General features: G+C 41.3%; 1 protein-coding gene across 1 annotated transcript in view; it reads right to left on the bottom strand.

Annotated features, from left to right (window-relative positions):
- The window catches only part of si:dkeyp-19e1.3 (uncharacterized), a 108,170-nt gene extending 88,308 nt beyond the window's left edge, over positions 1–19,862 (bottom strand). The window contains 2 exon segments of the mRNA XM_064930632.1: positions 14,824–14,940; positions 19,700–19,862. The gene's annotated coding sequence lies outside the window, so the exon portion shown is untranslated.
- Positions 19,863–20,585: the final 723 nt, after the last annotated feature.

Genomic DNA, 20,585 nt, shown 5'->3' with positions numbered 1-20,585 from the left:
AGTAGCAAATCAAACATTAAAATATAGTTATAGAAGGTAAAGTAAAAATCACACATACCCGACTCAGTCGCTCATATTGCTAATGGAGTGATGAGGGGTGAGAGGACAGACTCTCTACTTCCATCTCTCTTGGTGCTGAATGATGAGTTAATACCTCACTGGCATTGGCCAACAACTTGCCCAACCTAATCAATCTGGCAAAGTCCAGTACAAGTCCCAGACCAAACTAGCACAGTGAATTTCAGCCCTATTCCGTCTCACAGCTTTAAACTAAGAACACAAAAGTAGGCTACATCACCTTAAAGTGATAGTTTACCTAAATTACAAAATTACAGATCTACTAGTTTACTTACCCTGCTGTCTCACCTTGTTACACTAAGGAAACCAATATGTAATTTGGCTGGACTATCCCTTTAAGACATTGCTATAGCTAAGAGCTGTGCTTTGGTGTGTCAGAAGAGAGGAGCTTACAGGGATGTTCTACATATGGCCTGATCATCGGCAGTGCTGCAGCAGGTTTGTTATTGCAAGGCTACATTCCACAGTTACTTGTGTAGAGAACAACCTACAAACTGTAGCCTGGGCTAAGTTACATCTTCTAAAGAAGGTTTTAGCATTTTGAGTAGCTTGTAGTTAACGCCACCAGTATCATGCTGGTTAGTACGTGATTAAACATCACAGACACTGCCAAACAACATGAACTAGGCCCGGGCCTAGCATGGACTCAAATCCTGACTCAGGTGGGGAGAGATGCATTCTTCTTACCAAACCACATTACCTTTGTATTACTAAAGTAAGCATATAGGAAGACCTGTTTCTTTGTTAACAGCTTAACACAGAATAGCCACATGTGCGCACTCCCATAAATCTTGGAGAAAATATACTTTTGTATTTTATTCAGCTGTATTCTTCATACTATAAAATATTGCCACGGAATTCTAAGCAAATCGTGTCTGCTACATGAACTACTGTAGCCCACAGCAATCTGGCATAGCCAGATCAGGGCCTAACATAAGAGGATGCTATTCTGTTCATGTCATGTTTATTTAGACCAGTCTAAAATAAATAATCAAATAACATTTTATTTGTCACATACACGTTTAGCCGATGTTATTGCGGATGTAGCGAAAAGTTTACATTTACTAAATAATGTGTGTGAATTTTGGGGGGGGGGGGGATTTAGAATGGCCATTACAATAATGGATTTATTGTGATGGTGTAGGCTGTTACATGGATTTATTAGACTTTTTAAAATGTAGATGTTCCCAAAGTCTGCATCAGTGGCTTGTAGGCTATGCAATGGAAGTCTGAAGATGCCAAATGTGTTCATGTTAATTAACGGTCAATTACCGTGACACTGTCAGTTACTTCCTTGATAATCACCGGCTGACAAAATTTCATGACCCCCACAATCCTACCACTGCCTGCCAAGGAAAGGAATTTAGGGGCTCTCCTCCAGAAGCGTAGGGCCCAAACCACTGCCCCTGTAACCCCTCAGAGTTCGCGCAGACTCCGAAGGGACTCGCTACCTGCAGGAACAGCCTGATCCAACGGATAATCATCCGACCTGGCGGCGAGACAACCAGACTCGCTATCCATTAATGTCAAAGCTGGCATGCAGATGCATGTCTATTTGAGCCACGAGCACCGCTTCAGAGCGAATGTTCAGCACTGCAGGAAACATTATTACCCATGTCCGCTCGTGCCTCAAGCCAGACAAAGTTAATATGCTCTTGTTCCTGCCACGGAAGCTGGGAGGTAGAAGACGTTGCGTAGTTTGCATATTACCAGTCGTTGCAGTTTGCTATAAAATAGCACAAAAAAATATATATATATATATTCCAACACTATTTCTTTCAAAAATCCAATCCTCTCACAGCTGTGATTTTATTCAATATATATATATTGGGTCCATAGAGCTATAGTTAATATTTGTTCTTACCTATTTATGTTGCTGCCATTAGTGGTAATGTATTGTAGAAGCTCTAGCCTATGGCACTTTAGTAGCCTGACATCATACAGTAAGAACAAGGTATGTTTTGATTGCTTTATGTTAAATAAATAAATGGCTTTTCTATAAAAAGTTTGTGTGTGTGTCTGACAATTTATTACTCAACAGCAAGAGTCCCATATGCGGCACATCCATAAGTAAATTGAATTAAAGCATGATTTGAAGGATCAGAGACTCATGAGCTTCTTAAAAAAAAAAGCTGTGGATTGTCTAATTGTCGGTTGGATGGGCCCACAATTTGGTCAGCGCATGCGGCAAATACGGCACATCGCAATATTTCTAAATACAATCACAGGGAAACAGTTTAGAAAGCAAATGGCTATTGCTAAAGAGAAGAAAAAGACCAATCTGTCTTTTAGTTAACAAAATTATCAACTTAATTGAGCGAACATAGCCTATCTTACTGGCACCAGCGGAGCATCAGCATTATCCCTGGTGAGTTCCCCTATTCACTGTCTCATTTGGTCAATGCCACTTGACAGTTTGTCTTTGGACAATAATTTCCTCCTCCAGGTTCGATGGACATTATATTGTTTTCTCCCATTTTCGTAGGCCTATTAGATAACTTAGAGCAATAAAAACTGTCTGCAACTGTCAGTGTAGAGTATTTTTACGTATTAAAGATTCTGCTAGTGTCTACAGTCATAGTTTAGTAGAATAGCATGAAATGTGTTTATAAAAAAAATACATTTTTCAAATGCAAAGAAAGAAAAAGAAACATCTGATACAGCCTAGGCTAGGGCTCCACTTACTCAACACATTAAAAATAGTAGGCGATCTTACAAGTGCAAATGCGATTATGCATGGACGTCATTATATTATATATGCATTTTCATGATGAAAATTTGACTAGCTTCCCCAAACTTGAAACTCACCAGTCACATATGAGCAAGACAGTTAGGCCTATATGAGCTAATGTTTCCCTGTCGGCTATGTCGATGTCCACGTACATATGACACACCAATCACCTATACCTGAAATTCCATGACCGTCACAGCCCTACAGAGCTGAGCTCTACAATCAAGTCACTCGCATAGAAAATAGCAATTATGAACAGCATCAGAGAAATAGGTACCTACGGGTACCTATTAGGGAGGTCAAGTGAGAGAGCACATCCAAAGTAGTCCTAGTAGACTAATATTTTCTAAACATTCAGTTTGCAGCAATCAAACAATTACACTCCAAGCAGCAAAACAGACCTGCTTATCTAATTTGCTACAAAATAGGCTATATCCGTGGATGCTGTTAGGTTCACTGTAGGGGCAGTTTGAAACATTAAGTATATGTGAAAATACAGCAGGGATTTCTAAGCCACTCTGTATGTGAACACCACTGTGCAGGCAGACAGGCAAGCCTTTCTCAATCAGGAATGCAAACTGGTGAGGGCAAAAAAAGTTGACACTTTGCTTTTGCACTGAAACATACAAAACAAATCCCTGCTCGGGGGAAATGCATGTTAACTAATTAAACAACAAATAATATGATCTACATGATCAGTCTCTGTGTGTAAAGTAAAAATTGGTTAATGTGAACCTAAATAAAGCAATCCAATGTTATTAGTTGCCTCTTTACATGACAATAATCATATCGTATCGGCACTTAAGTATCGTGATAATATCGTATCGCGAGGTCCCTGGCAATTCCCAGCCCTAGCCAGGACAATGGGTCAAGCCACAAAGAAGGTTGATATATTGTTAATATAGCAGTGAATACTGGCTATCAAACATAAGAAAACCACAGAATTCAAATTAGGCCTAACAATAAAATGTAAGTGAATAGTCCCTGGCTGCCCTTTGAAAATAGTGAAATACAATGACATTCAAATGCGAAAGACATGACTAGTCTACCAGATACGCATTGATTCTGCAGGTGTGTGGACAATAGTCAATTGTTTATGCTTGACCATGTTGCTTCCTCTCAAGAGTCACTGTTCAATGGAACTGCACTAGCTAGGGGGGTGTGTGTGTGTGAGATAGATATATGTGCGCCCAGTGAGACCTATTGAGGACTGATATTATCTAAAGTACAAGGGGCTAATGCTGAAGTACTAAAGCTGAGCATGATTACTTGCTATTACTGTACTAGTACTTGGCCTACATCCTTGTTTCCAGTGCCTTGTCAAGACAAAGTCTCAGTGAGATTTAACATGGAACTTGACTGAGAAGAACACATTCCCTTTGACAGCAAAAGACCATTAGGGACTACCGGCATGTCTCACAGCCCCCTCTGTGAACTGTTTTCCTTGTGTATGCTGCTCACCCCGTACAACACTGACTGGGTTCATTTGGATCGTTAGGGCTTTTCTATTTCTCTGGGTTCAGATCAAGTAGATATGTCACTGTAAGTACTGAGTTACTACAGGGGACTTGCGCATTCTGTCACTTTCTGTCGTCAGTCCCTGTCGCTGTCTCCTTCAAGGTCTCTTTTTTCCCCCTCTCTCCCTTTCCAGCTCACTCCTATAATCTGTTCCTCCCCCTTTCTCTCCCCTCATTCACTCGTGCTTTCCAGATCACAGCAGAGGCCCCCAGAATAGACCCTCTGTCCCTAAGGACTCATCTAAACAGCCAGTAGGCAGGTTTCCATTGACCAAGGTTTATTCAACAAAAGCAATATCGCAAAAAAAAAAAAAACACTGCAACATACAGTTGAAGTCGGAAGTTTACATACACTTAGGTTGGGGTCATTAAAACATTTTTCAAACACTGCACAAATGTATTGTTAAAAAACTATAGTTTTGGCAAGTCGGTTAGGACATCTACTGTGTGCATGACAAGTACTTCTTCCAACAATTTGTAGGCCCCCTTGCTCGCACTGTTGAGTCTCCAGCCCTGCTCAATATGACTTAGCTAGCTCCTTTGTTCCACCCCCCACACATGCGGTGACCTCACCTGGCTTAAATGGTGCCTCGAGAGACAAAACCTCCACTGCATTCAAATCCTACCATACCCTTGTCTGTACATTATGCCTTGAATCTATTCTTCCATGACCAGAAATCTGCTCCTTTCACTCTCTGTTCCGAAGCACTAGACGACGAGTTCTTATAGGCTTTAGCCGTACCCTTATCATCCTCCTCCTCTGGTGATGTAGAGGTTTCCTCTGTAAGTTTTTTTATTCACTGCTTTAGCACAATCCTGGCTTAGGTAGGTCACCAAAAATCCTGAAATTTCCATCCCTAACAATAACATTTTCCGACAAGATAGAACTGCCAAAGGGGGCAGAGTCACAAACTACTGCAGAGATAGCCTGAAGATACTATCCAGGTCTGTGCTCAAACAATTCAAGCTTCTACTTTTAAGAATCCACCTTTCCAGAAACAAGTCTCTCACTGTTGCCGCTTGTTATAGACCCCCTTCAGCCCCCAGCTGTGCCCTGGACACCATATATGAACTGATTGAACCCCCATCTATCTTCAGAGTTCGTACTGTTAGGTGATCTAAACTGGGACATGCTTAACACTCTGGCCGTCCTACAATCTAAGCTAGATGCCAAATTATCAAGGAACCCACCAGGTACAACCCTAAATCCGTAACCATTGGCAACCCCTTAGATATCATCCTGACCAACTTGCCCTCTAAATACACCTCTGCTGTCTTCAACCAGGATCTCAGCGAACACTGCCTCAATGCCTGCGTGCGTGATGGGTCAGCAGTCAAACCACCCCTCATCACTGTCAAACGCTCCCTAAAACACTTCAGCGAGCAGGCCTTTCTAAATCGACCTGGCCCGGGTATCCTGGAAGGATATTGCCATCAGTAGAGGATTCCTGGATGCTCTTTAAAAGTGCTTTCCTCACCATCTTATAAAAGCATTCCCTATTCAAAAAGTGTAGAACTAAGAGCAGATATAGCCATTGGTTCACCCCAGACCTGACCGCCCTTGACCAGCACAAAAACATCCTGTGGTGTCCTGCATTAGCATCGAATTGCCCCCGCGATACGCAACTTTTCAGGGAAAACTGGAACCAGAATACTGTCAGTTAGGAAAGCTACGGCTAGCTTCTTCAAACAGAAATTTGCATCCTGTAGCACTAATTCCAAAAAGTTTTGGGACACTAAAGTCCATGGAGAATAAGAGCACCTCCTGCCAGCTGCTCACTGCACTGATGATAGGAAACATTGTCACACCAATAAATCTGCAATAATCGATCATTTCAATAAGCATTTTTCTACAGCTGGCCATGCTTTCCACCTGGCTAACCCTACCCCAGCCAACATCTCAGCAACCCCTGCAACATGTTGCCTAAGCCTCCACCCCCCGGATTCTCCTTCACCCAAATAGCTGATGTTCTGAGCTGTAAAAATCTGGATCCCTACAAAATCAGCTGGGCTAGACAATCTGGAACCTCTTTCAAAAATGATCCCCCAAAATTGTTGCAACCCCTATTACTTGCCTATTCAGCCTCTCTTTCGTATAGTCTGAGATCCCCAAAGAATGGAAAGCTACCGCGGTCAACCCCCTCTTCAAAGGGGGAGACACTAGACTCAAACTGTTATAGACCTACATCCATCTGCCCTGCCTTTCTAGCTAGCTGCTATCTGTGTGTAGTAATGTTCTCAGAATGCAATTTCGCATTACTAGTTAACGCCTAATGTTAGCTAACTAACATTGAATGTTAGTTAGCTAACTTTAGCTAGCTATGACAATCGTTTTTTATTGCTAGTACTCTATGGATTTGGATTATGGTTCATTGTTTAGTTAGCATGTCGAAGAAAAAAAAGACTCCACTTTCGTCAGATGATTACATGACCCATCAAGTTAGCCAGGTGTGTTTGACGGTGATCTATTGTATAATAATGCCGAAACATATGCAATTTGTCTTTCAGCATCAGTAGAACACGCCTGACTCTCCTCCACCAGTCATACAAGGTGAATGGTCTAATGCCTCCCATCAAAAAGAGAGATGGCCCAAGCAAACAAAGGTTATACCTGAAGCATGAAGACTTGCAGCGAGTGGTGAACTTCAACAACTACGCAGAAGATAATGCAATATTATTACCAGGATAATTATTTAAATGGGACCTCCATGATTGGCACTACTTTTATTGATCTCACCCTTACTTCTGTATTTTCCAGAGGTACACGTAGTTGAGCTGTTCCAGCTCTGCACATTTGTAGGTCCGTGAAACTTACCTGATGTTGCATTTAAAAAAAACTTTTACATTACATTTTCATGAACTTAATGTTATTTTGATGTTTGCAGGTGCACTATCCTTCTGACCCTATGCAGCCAGGACCCATCTACTTTTTAACTCATCGCAAGTGTAGCTTGTTTAGTGTCAGCTGTGATGGAATACCACAACAAGTCAACTACTTGACTGATGAAAGTATGTCTTCCAGCAAAGGCAGTGCCACAGTCGTCAACTACATGCAACATTTCTTAAACATCTACAGAGTTTGGGAATCAAGTGTGGAACTGAATTGCCACAGTCTGGACCTTCATTTCCTAATTAAAGGCCACACAGAGTTTGCTCCCGACTGGTGCTTCAGCTTCATCAAGCAGCGCTTCAAAAAGACCAGAGTGAACACTGAGATTGCTGGTGTTGTGAAGGACAGCACTGTGACAGGGGTCAACATCCCACAGCTGGTTGGACTGGAGGATGGTACAGTGCTGGTGGAAAGCCATGGCTGGCGGTAACACCTGACTCCATACTTCAGGCCGCTGCCGCAGTACCAGCACGTCAGGCGAATATCATTTTCATTGCATGAGGTTATTCTTCTTATCTAAACTTGGGAGGTGAATTGATGTTGATCAAGGTTGTAATGTCTTAATTGTTTTGTTATTTCCTGTTTTACAGCGTTGATGCTCTGGAGCCTGGTGTTGTCACCAAGGAGCATTCAGACTGTCGGGATCAGGATTCAGTTGCTGCACAACGCTGACATCCTTCCTGCCACAGACTGTCTGCCTATACAAGCACCACATTGACAGGACACAGCTAGGCAAATTTATGTTTTTGAGAAGATCCAGGAGTTTTGCGACAGAGGCTATGGACATGACTTTGGTGCAGGGCATGTGAAGGGCAGGACAGAAGCAGGCTCTCCGAAAATAGATTCCCTTGTTCATGTGTGGTTCGGACAGACCAGTCATCAGCACTATCTGTAGTGCCTCTATTCAAATGACCTTCTCCTACATTTCTATTTGAAAAAAAAAATTATGCTGCTGCTCAGCTACAGTCAGAAGTTTACATACTTAGCCAAATAAATGTACTCATTTTTTCACAATTCCTGACATTTAATCCTAGTAAAAATTTCCTGTCTTCGGTCAGTTAGGATAACCACTTTTTTTTGAGAATGTGAAATGTCAGAATAATAGTAGAGTGATTAATTTCAGCTTTTATTTCTTTCATCACATTCCCAGTGGGTCAGAAGTTTACAAACGCTCAATTAGTATTGTAGCATTGCATTTAAATTGTTTAACTTGGGTAAACGTTTTGGGTAGCCTTCCACAAGCTTCCCACAATAAGTTGGGTGAATTTTGGCCCATTAATCCTGACAGAGCTGGTGTAACTGAGTCAGGTGTGTAGGCCTCCTTGCTCGCACATGCTTTTTCAGTTCTGCCCACAAATTTTCTATAGGATTGAGGTCAGCCATAAAGGTCAGCCATTTTGCCACAACTTTGGAAGTATGCTTGGGGTCATTGTCCATTTGCGACCAAGCTTTACCTTCCCGACTGATGTCTTGAGATGTTGCTTCAACATATCCAAGTAATTTTCCGTCCTCATGATGCCATCTATTTTGTGATGTGCACCAGTCCGTCCTGCAGCAAAGCACCCTCACAACATGATGCTGCCACCCCCATACTTCACGGTTGAGATGTTGTTCTTTGGCTTGCAAACGTCCCTTCTTACTCAAAACATAATGATGGTCATTATGGCCAAACAGTTCTATTTTTGTTTCATCAGACCAGAGGACATTTTTCCAAAAAGTACGATCTTTGTCCCCATGTGCAGTTGCAAACCGTAGTCTGGCTTTTTTGTGGTGGTTTTGGAGCAGTGGCTTCTTCCTTGCTGAGCGGCCTTTCAGGTTATGTCGATATAGGACTCGTTTTACTGTGGATATAGATACATTTGTACCGGTTTCCTCCAGTATCTTCACAAGGTCGTTTGCTGTTGTTCTGGGATTGATTTGCACTTCTCGCAAAGTACGTTCATCTCTAGGAGACAGAACACGTCTCCTTCCTGAGCAGTATGACGGCTGTGTGGTCCCATGGTGTTTATACTTGCATACTATTGTTTGTACAGATGAACGTGGTACCACCTTCAGGCATTTGGAAATTGCTCCCAAGGATGAACCAGACTTGTGCAGGTCTACAATTGTTTTTCTGAGGTATTGGCTGATTTCTTTTGATTTTTCCATGATGTCAAACAAAGAGGCACTGAGTTTGAAGGTAGGCCTTGAAATACATCCACTGGTACACCTCCAATTGACTCAAATTAAATAAATTAGCCTATCAGAAGCTTGTAAAGCCATGACATAATTTTCTGGAATTTTCCAAGCTGTTTAAAGGCACAGTCAACTTACTGTATGTAAACTTCTGACCCACTAGAATTGTAATACAGTGAATTATATGTGAATTAAAATAATGATTTTTTTTGTGACACCCTGAAAGTGCATTGGTAACATTCAATGGAACATAAAACGTATTAAGTTAATTTGTTTTCCCTTTTCTAATTTCTTTCACTTTTGAAATCATAAACACAGCAAAAAAAAAAAAAACGTCCCTTTTTCAGTACCGACTTTCAAAGATAATTCGTAAAAATCCAAATAACTTCACAGATATTCATTGTAAAGGGTTTGAACACTGTTCCCATGCTTGTTCAATGAATCATAGCATATTAATGAACAATTACTTGTGGAACGGTCGTTATGACACTAACAGCTTACAGACGGTAGGCAATGAAGGTCAGAGTTATGAAAACTCAGGACACTAAAGCTCTTTCTACTGACTCTGAAAAACACCAAAAGAAAGCTGCCCAGGGTCCCTGCTCATCTGTGTGAACGTGCCTTAGGCATGCTGCAAGGAGGTATGAGGACTGCAGATGTGGCCAGGGCAATAAATTGCTATGTCTGTACTGTGAGATGCCTACGGCAGCGCTACAGGGAGACAGGACAGACAAGTAATCGTCCTCGCAGTGGCAGACCACGTGTAACAACACCTGCACAGGATCGGTACATCCGACCATCACACCTGCGTGACAGGTACAGGATGGCAACAACAACTGCCCACAGACACTGGAACAGTCAGGACTGGGAAAAAAAGAGCTCTTCACTAACAAGTTGCGGTTTTGTCTCACTAGGGGTGATGGTCAGATTCGCGTTTATCGTCGAAGGAATGAGCGTTACACTGAGTTTACGTTATTGACCCTAATAATAGGCATGTCAATCTCTCCTGTGTCAAAGTGGAGGAAAGATTAACTTCATCACACTTGTATTTGTGAGAGGTATTTACATGTTGAATGCACTGAGCTATCTGAACAACTGGCACAGCTTGGACACTAGAGGACGACCGATTATGATTTTTCAACGCCGATACTGATAATTGGAGGTCAAAAAAAAAAAGCTGATACCAATTAGTCGGACGATTTTTAAAATGTATTTATTGGTAATAATGACAATTTCAACAATACTGAATGAACACTTATTTTAACGTAATATAATACATCAATAAAATCAATTTAGCCTCAAATAAAAAAATGAAACATGTTCAATTTGGTTTAAATAATGCAAAAATAAAAAGTGTTGGAGAAGAAAGTAAACGGACATGTAAATATGTGCCTTGTAAAAAGCTAACGTTTAATTTCCTTGCTCAGAACATGAGAACATATGAAAGCTTGTGGTTCCTTTTAACATGAGTGTTCAATATTCCCAGGTAAGGAGTTACTGGCAAACGCACAAAAGTGCTGTTTGAATGAATGCTTACGAGCATGCTGCTGCCTACCACCGCTCAGTCAGACTGCTCTATCAAATATCAAATCATAGACTAATTGTATCATAATAACACACAGAAATACAATCCTTCGGTCATTAATACGGTCAAATCCGGAATTTCAGAAACAAAACGTTTATTCTTTCAGTGAAATACGAAACCGTTCTGTATTTTATCTAACGGGTGGCATCCCTAAGTCTAAATAGTTGTTACATTGCACAACCTTCAAAGTTATGTCATAATTATGTACAATTCTGGCAAAATAATTAGACTTTGTTAGGAATAAATTGACAATTTCCCTAGTTAAAAGAAATTTATGTTAGCAGGCAGTATTAACTAAACATGCAGGTTTAAAAATATATACTTGTGTATTGATTTTAAAGAAAGGCAGTGATGTTTATGGTTAGGTACACATTGGTGCAACGACGGTGCTTTTTTCATCACCCGTTTGGCGAAGTAGGCTGTGATTCGATGAGAAATTAACAGGCACCGCATCGATTATATGCAAGCAGGACAAGCTAGATAAACTAGTAATATAATCAACCATGTGTAGTTAACTAGTGATTATGTTAAGATTGTTTTTTTACAAGATAAGTTTAATGCTAGCTAGCTAGCTAGCTCGCAACTTACCTTGGCTTTTTGCTGCACTCGTGTAACAGGTAGTCAGCCTGCCATGCAGGCTCCTCCTGGAGTGCAATGTAATCGGCCACAATCAGTGTCCAAAAATGCTGATTATCGATTGTTATGAAAACTTGAAGTCGGCCCTAATTAATCTGCCATTCCGATTAATCGGTCGACCTCTATTGGACACCCATGCATACACCACAAGACATGCCACCAGAGGCCTCTTCACAGTCCAGAACAGACTATGGGAGGTGCACAGTACTACAGAGCCATGACTACATGGAACTCTACTCCACATCAAGTAACTCAAGCAAGCAGTAAAATTAGATAACATTTTTTTAAGGATAAAAATACACCTTATGGAACAGTGGGGTCTGTGAAGCAACAAACAAAGGCACAGACATGCATACACACACATGGATGTTGTGTAGTAGATATGTGGAAGTGTTGTGAAATCTGTTGTGATTGTAATGTTTATTTTTATTTTTAAATGGTATAACTGCCTTAATTTTGATGGAACCCAGGAAGAGTAGCTGATGCCTTGTCATGTTGCAGCGCGAGGTGGGATAGGCTATATTGGATTCGTAGTTTAGACTGAATTTACTAGCTATGAAACAAACGGCAGAAATGCTTTTGAAAATAGCTACTGCAGCATTTATTTTACTATAAATGTGTTCATACTCAATATTAATTCACAAATGCGAGTGAAATGCTCGCACTGTGGAGCCCTGACCATCCACCAACGTGGCTAGTGAAACAAACATCTTACCATGTCACTTACCCAATGCCAAAATCTACCCGCTTTTGGCAGGTGTTAATTTTAGGCCCTGCTCACATCTGTGGTGAATAATAACACTGTGGTAGTAATTGACAAACAGAGATCCTCTGACTGGTGTCCATTATTTATTTATTTATTTATTTATTTTCTCTCTCTCTCTCTCACACACACACACACAACTGCCCCAGACAGGAGACCGCTCATATTAGCCCAGTCTGAAGGCCCTCCCTATTCCATAAATATGAATAAGGGTACTCCAGTGAGATGCCTCTAGTGTAGTAGAAGCGCCAGAGGCAAGACATGACATACAGGCCGGTTAGTGGCCTACTTCTCGAGACGTAAGCATCTACGGTGAGTGTGTGATGTGTGTACATGTGTTAAGAGGAGGCTGGTATGAGCAGGATGCTGGCTTACACCCGTACAATCCCACTTATTTAATTAACAAGGCAGATGCACTTGCTCAATTACACCCATCACAACAAAACAAATGTATATATAAAAAAGAAATGCAAGTAACCCAACAATTTTAAGTTTATGATAGAATGTAGGATGACAAAATGGTTAATTTTTTGGTACGTCTAGGGCTGCTATTCCACTTGATTCAGCCCTCCCCACCACCTTTGTCAAATGCTAAAGGAAGTAAGCCCATTCACCAACCACTCAAAAAAAACACATCCGTTTCCTGTGCTGGTCTTCAGCTCAGGTTCAACAGAATGAAAACAAGCAGAGTATGGCTAATAATAGCAGAGATACTCTTGACTCACAGTCACACACAATGACAAGAACCAAGGCCATTTATAGACAACCGAAGATCACTCACAAAGTTTGTCATTCAGTTTATTTTTACCAATATCTTTGTTATGAGCACTAGTCTTGCTAGCTGTAGCCTACAGTACAGTCCATTGATGGATTGGAATCGTTGACGTTGGTAGGGTAAAGAGCTCATTTCAAACCAGTGTGTAAACAACGTTTGCCGATTCCACTATTGTTGCTCAGGCTGTTTGCCTTCAAAATAAAAGTCACTCATTGAACTGATGAACGGATAAAAATAGTGGAATCATGCAACAATTGGACCAGATAATGATAAACAAAGTTGAAATGTTATATAATTTCAACAAAAATTTGACCTCAACCAAAAAATATTTTGAAATCAGATTTGCATTGGGGGCATAGGCTACTCTATGGATTGTGCACCCATGAAACGGGCTATCAGCCTACTCAGTGACATCCACCAAACACAACTATGTAGAGTTTAATATATTAGAGTCTTAGCTCTTATTGCAGAAACACTGCCTAAGCCTGGTGGGTTAAACCGGTGTATTACCTTCACTTGGACTGGTGGTGTGTGTTTCTATGTGTAAAGCCTGCCTTAAAGTTATTGGCGCCGAAACCGCCACAGTATGTACAATGCGGTACCAATCAGGGCAGTTGCCTTGGGTCGTTACTCTTCTCTATTTTTACAAGTGATTTGCCAAGTCTTACAAAAAGTTCATGCCTACATATGCTGTAGGTCTGTCCACTACAAAAAAATCTCTTGGTCGACCGAAAGTCTGTTCTTCTCAATTCTTTCTCATATATAGACACACACCATGTTTCAATAAAATAAACTATATGCATTGAGCTGATGCTTTAAGCTTACGGTTTAATAAAATAAGACGTCTCAAAAGAGAGCAAGAGATCTAGATAACCAGAAGGGAAAACAACATAACCGGATGCATCTATTCTCCTGCTGGCTTCTGCAGCTTCTGCCTTTACTCTCCTGAAGTTGGCTACACGAGGAGTCAGCATCCTTTCTAATGTGGAATGCCAATTTATCTTAATTTCTACCGATCTGCGTGCCAGTTATGGTTTTCATAAGCAAATTCATTTAGAATGTCTATCACCAACTAAGTATTATATTGCCATTGCCAACTATGTAAAAATAGCCCAAAAAGCCAACAAATAAAAACACTGCAGCCAGCAGATACAGAATATCCTGCATAAAAAATGTTTTTAAATTATATGATATATATATATATATCATATGAATCACATTGGCTACACATGGCCTGTCTGCAACAAACTTGAAACATTGTATCAACTATTAACTTGGGTTTAGCCTGAAGTGTGTGTTAGCAAACTTGCAACATTGTATAAAATATTAAGGGTCCTCAGTTTCCCGTGGCAGTGAGCTCAGGACAGACACTGCTGTAGGCTATATGAGTAAGGGATAAGAAGCAGTTTTGGACTTGGGCAAGAGCTCAGCACCTCAAATGTTCTACTGCTTGAGCTCCTGTTCTGCTTCTAGAATATTAGCTCAAAAGTATTGTGGAACTCCTGCACCTAAATATAAAACAGTACCAGCACCCAAAATGATAAAATAGTAAATCAGTTAGGCCTATTTTATGACGTTTCCACTTGATCAATGTACACACAATACCCAATAATGACAAAGTGAAAAAACAGGTTACCATTTTTTTTGCAAATATATTAAAAACAAAGAAATACCTTAATTCAGAACTTTTGTATTCAGTATTCAGAACCTTTGGTATGAGACTCGAAATTGAGCTCAGGTGCATCCTGTTTCCATGCTCGAGACGTTTCTGCAACTTGATTGGAGTCCACCTGTGGTAAATTCAATTGATTGGACATGATTTGGAAAGGTACACACACTTGTCTATATAAAAGGTCACAATTGACAGAGCAGGTCGGAGCAAAAACCAAACCATGAGGTCGAAGGAATTGTCCGTAGTGCTCCGAGACAGCATTAAAGATCCCCAACAATACAGTGGCCTCCATCATTCTTAAATAGATGGAAGTTTGGAACCACCAAGACTATTCCTTGAGCTGGCCGCCCGGCCAAACTGAGCAATCGGGGGAGAAGGGCCTTGGTCAGGGAGGTGACCAAGAACCCGATGGTCATTCTGACAGAGCTCTAGAGTTCCTCTGTGGAGATGGGAGAACATTCCAGAAGGACACTCATCTTCTGCAGCACTCCATCAATCGGGCATTTATTCTAGCGTGACCAGACGGAAAAAGCCTGCTTGGAGTTTGCCAAAAGGCACCTAAAGACTCAGACCATGAGAAACAAACTCTGATCTGATGAAACCAAGATTGAACTCTTTGGCCAGAATGCCAAGTGTCATGTTTGGAGGAAACCTGGCACCATCCCTACAGTGAAGCATGGTGGTGGCAGCATCAGCAGGGACTGGGAGATTTGTCATGATCAAGGGGAGGATGAACAGAGCAAAGAGCCTTGATGAAAACCTGCTCCAGAGCGCTCAGAACCTCAGACTGGGGTGAAGGTTCACCTTCCAACAGGACAACGACCCTAAGCACAGCCAAGAAAATGCAGGAGAGGCTTCGGGACAAGTCTCTAATTGTTCTCGAGTTTCCCAGCCAAAGCCCGGACTTGAACCCGATCGAACATCTCTGGAGAGACCTGAAAATAGCTGTGCAATAAACACTACCCATCCAACCTGACAGAGCTTGAGAGGATCTGCAGAGAAGAATGGGAGAAGCTTGCCAAGCTTGTAGCATCATACCCAAAAATAATTGATGCAGTAATCACTGCCAAAGGTGCTTCAACCAAGTACTGAGTAAAGGGTCTGAATACTTATGTAAATGTGATATTTCAATTATTATTTTGTTACCCTGTTTTTGCTATGCCATTCTGGGGTAGTGAGTGTCGATTGATGAGGGGAAAAACAAATCTAATCAATTTTAGAATAAGGCTGTAACGTAACAAAATGTGGGAAAAGGCAAGGGGTCTGAATACTTTCCCGGAGACACTGAACACTAACAATCAAACAAAATATTCACTCAAAGAAGTCACGAAACAATGAATGTGCACCAATTGGCGTGAGAGAGCGCATTCTGGAGAGAGAGATACGGTATGGAGCTCGATTTAATTTCTGCATGCCTCTAGAGGCGCCACATCTCCATATGGCGCCTTCGACCACATTTTCTGATTAAGCATAAATTGGCTTTTAGTCTAGGCCTCCGCAATGGATTAGTTCACTGAGATGGGCGCAAATATATATGCTACTGCTCGAATAAAACGATCTCGGTCGACCAACAGTCCAACGACCAAACAATCGATCAGTCGTCTAACTGGGGTCAGCCCAAGCATGCTGATGACTGCACACTACACACTAGCATCTAGCCAATGAGCTCACTGAGACTCATGGAATGGAATTAGTCCGTGTCCAAATGGGTAAATAACAATAAATATATCTAAAACCAAAAGCCCTGTAATTGGTTCAAAGCATTCTTTGACCTAAACCTCAACAAGTTGACCTCCTAGGAGTGAAGTTGAAAGTTTAGATACACTTAGGTTGGAGTCATTAATTCAAACTCGTTTTTCTACCACTCCACAAATTTCTTGTTAACAAACTAGTTTTGGCACGTCGGTTAAGACATTATTTTTTGCGTGACAAGCAATTTTTCCAACAATTGTTTACAGACAGATTATGTCACTTATAATTCACTGTATCACAATTCCAGTGGGTCAGAAGTGTACAAACACTAAGTTGACTGTGCCTTTAAACAGCTTGGAAAATTCCAGAAAATGTCATGGCTTTAGAAGCTTCTGATACGCTAATTAACATAATTTGAGTCAATTGGGGGTGTACCTGTGGATGTATTTCAAGGCCTACTTTCAAAGTGCCTCTTTGCTTGACATCATTGGAAAATCAAAAGAAATCAGCCAAGTCCTCAGAAAAACAATTGTAGACCTCCACAAGTCTGGTTCATCCTTGGGAGCAATTTCCAAATGCCTGAAGGTACCACGTTCATCTGTGCAAATAGTACGCAAGTATAAACACCATGGGACCACGCAGCCAACATACCGCTCAGGAAGGAGACGCATTCTGTCTCCTAGAGATGAATGTACTTTGGTGCAAAAAGTGAAAATCAATCCCAGAACAACAGCAAAGGACCTTGTGAAGATGCTGGAGGATACAGGTACAAACGTATCTATATCCAGTAAAACGAGTCCTATATCAACATAATCTGAAAGGCTGCTCAGCAGGGAAAAAGCCACTGCTCCAAAACCGCCATAAAAAAGTCAGACGACTGCACATGGGGACAAAGACCGTACTTTTTGGAGAAATGTCCTCTGATCTGACGAAACAAAAATAGTACTGTTTGGCCATAAGAACCATCGTTAAATTTGGAGGAAAAAGGGGGAAGTTTGCAAGCCGAAGAACACCATCCCAACTGTGAAGCACGGGGGTGGCTTCATCATGTTGTGGGGGTGCTTTGCTGCAGGAGGGACTGGTGCATTTCAGAAAATATATGGCATCATAAGGAAAGAAAATTATGTGGATATATCGAAGTGTAACAGTTTAACTTTAGTCCGTCCCCTCGCACCTACCCGGGCTCAAACCAGGGACCCTCTGCACACATCAACAACTGACACCCACGAAGCATCGTTACCCATCGCTCCACAAAAGCCACGGCCCTTGCAGAGCAAGGGGAACCACTACTTCAAGGTCTCAAAGCGAGTGACGTCACCGATTGAAACGCTATTAGCGTGCACCACAGCTAACTAGCTAGCCATTTCATATCGGTTACAGAAGCAACATCAAGACATCAGTCAAGAAGTTAAAACTTGGTCGCAAATGGGTCTTCCAAATGGACAATGACCCTAAACACACTTCCAAAGTTGTGGCAAAATGGCTGAAGGACAACAAAGTCCAGGTATTGGAGTGGCCATCACGAAGCCCTCACCTCAATCCTATAGAAAATGTGCGGGCAGAACTGAAAAAGTGTGTGCGAGCAAGGAGGCCTACAAACCAGTCTCAGTTACATCAGCTTTGTCAGGAGGAATGGGCCAAAATTCACCCAACTTATTGTGGGAAGCTTGTGGAAGGCTGCCCGAAACATTAAGCAATTTAAAGGCAATGCTACCAAATACTAATTGAGTGTATGTAAACTTCTGACCCACTGGGAATGTGCTTAAAGAAATAAAAGATGATATAAATCACTTGCTCTATTATTATTCTGACATTTCACATTCTTAAAATAGAGTGGTGATCCTAACTGACCTAAAACAGGGGATTTTTATTCGGATTAAATGCCAGGAATTGTAAAAAAAAAAACTACAAATAAACTGAGTTTAAATGTATTTGGCTATGGTGTATGTAAACATCCGACTTCAACTGTATATACCCCAAGATGGGTTTCTTCACTGTACCCAAACCAAAAAACTGATTTCATGCGTTGCTCAGTTACATATAGAGCCATGTCATCATGATGTTACTCAGGTAAAAAGCAAGTATAGCTTTATAAAACATATAGTATCACAAGCGCCTCCTCTTTCTAAAGTTAAAATGTTACTGTATAGGAATCTGTTCATATTAAGTGTAAATAGTATGTTGTCTCTTGGTGTCTTTCCAAAAACTTATTGGCAATTTAAAATTATGCATTTTCTAAGATGTTAATTTTGGTGATGTCCTTGTCTATAACTGTTCTGTACTTTATCATGTACAGTATTTGTACTATGTGGACCCAAGGAAAAGTAACTACATTAAACCAACTTCGTGGAGCCGAGAACGGGCATTGCGGAATCTAGCTACATTGGTTCGCCCAAGGTCAAGACTAAAAAAAGGATTACTTAACGCCCACGGTGTACCTATGTTTGTCCTTTGTAGTTGCATGCCTTCTGATTGCTCAAATCCGTACTTTTTCAAAAAACGTTAATCAAATACAACCACGACTGCATGCGCATTGCTGTAGCACTAAAATGGCAACTCAGCGCAAATACGCATGTGGCAATGTAATCTCAAAAAGGAAACAGGAGGTGGTAGTACTTAATTAACGTTTATTGAAAAATTCTGATTTTCAGCAAACAAAAAAAGGTTCTCAAATACAGAGGACAAACATAGGTACAAGGTGGGCGTTTCATAATTTAAATATTTTAAGTGTTGTCCTTGACGGAGTTTATCCTAGTCGGAGCTAGATTCCACAAAGCCTGGTAACGTTATCGGCTCCACGTAGTTGGTAAAGTTCATTAGAAACTTCCTTCACTCCATCCAGTCCGACAACTAGCAACGTGTTGTGTCATCAAGACATGACAATCAAGAGAGCTTAGATGGAGGAGAAACCACAACTAGCATGTTCTGCTCCAAAAAGAAAACACTTCCTCAGTGACAAACAACGCGTTTGTTCTTTACATATCAACTCTAGCGCGACATAAATTAGATTGTTAGCTAGCCTCAGTACATTAGCTATGTCATTTTACTATCCACAATGCGAACACTCATAGCATCATTGTCACAAAGGCAGGACACAAAGCCTCCCGACTGGCGGTCGCTCGCGCTACACGGCAGCGAGCTAACGTTAGCTAGCTAACAAACTCGATTAAACACAAATACCGTACTTTTTTAGGGTGAGTCTCCTGCGCTGTCCAGTCGGTAAGAGAATCCTCTCTTCTCATTCTTTACTCGCTCATAAACTGTCGAGCCGAGGTAGCTGTCACCCAGACAACTGCGATAGTTTGCTGAGTGCCCAGACGACTGCTGCTGTTCTCCCTCCCTCTCGTTCGAAAGATGCATTGCCACGAGCTTGCAGCTGTCTGGGTGCCAGCAGTGACAGAATGGAGCACGCGCAGCAGCGGCAGGAGGCGCGCACACGACAAGGTGTTTTAGGAAAGATAAAATAAGTGAAATGTGTTGTCATCCAGGTTACTTCCAACGGTATCATAATTACTGAGGTGGATAAAATAGTACATGGTTAATGGTATTCACAAAATGCGCACGATAGAGCAATGATACATGTGACGAGCGCGGGGTGGTATAGCTCCAAAATATGAATTCCAATATGTCTTAATTAAATTCAAATGAGAACGTCCTTAAATCCGTAGAAAGCGAAGGTAAGACATGTGTATCCATATAGCCTATAATCACAATCTTTGAAATCTGAATAGGTCTGAAAAGCTTGTGCAACAATTTCTGGTATTGTTACGTCCTCTACCGGGCGATTGGGTGCATGGTCACTTCTAAAACATTAAAACCTCTAATATTTTGTCAAGACCTGCATCCACCACTAGAGGAAGATGAGTGACAAGCCCAACCTTGTACAAACGAAAGAGAAAGAGGCTACTACTTTACAATACAAGCGCTTTGACACACACAGCTGGGAAAAATATTACCCTACCAAATAATCATACTAAATTAACCCAAGTAGCAGATACAACCAGAGTCTTCTCTGTAACTGATGGTGATGAAGGTAACCCTTTGTCCCCCAGACAGGAACCGTTACTCCCG

Source organism: Oncorhynchus masou, chromosome 22, assembly GCF_036934945.1.
Source record: "Oncorhynchus masou masou isolate Uvic2021 chromosome 22, UVic_Omas_1.1, whole genome shotgun sequence".
Classification (NCBI taxonomy): domain Eukaryota; kingdom Metazoa; phylum Chordata; class Actinopteri; order Salmoniformes; family Salmonidae; genus Oncorhynchus; species Oncorhynchus masou.
The sequence above is the reverse complement of the archived record's forward strand: the minus strand, read 5'-3'. Positions and strand labels throughout refer to the sequence as shown.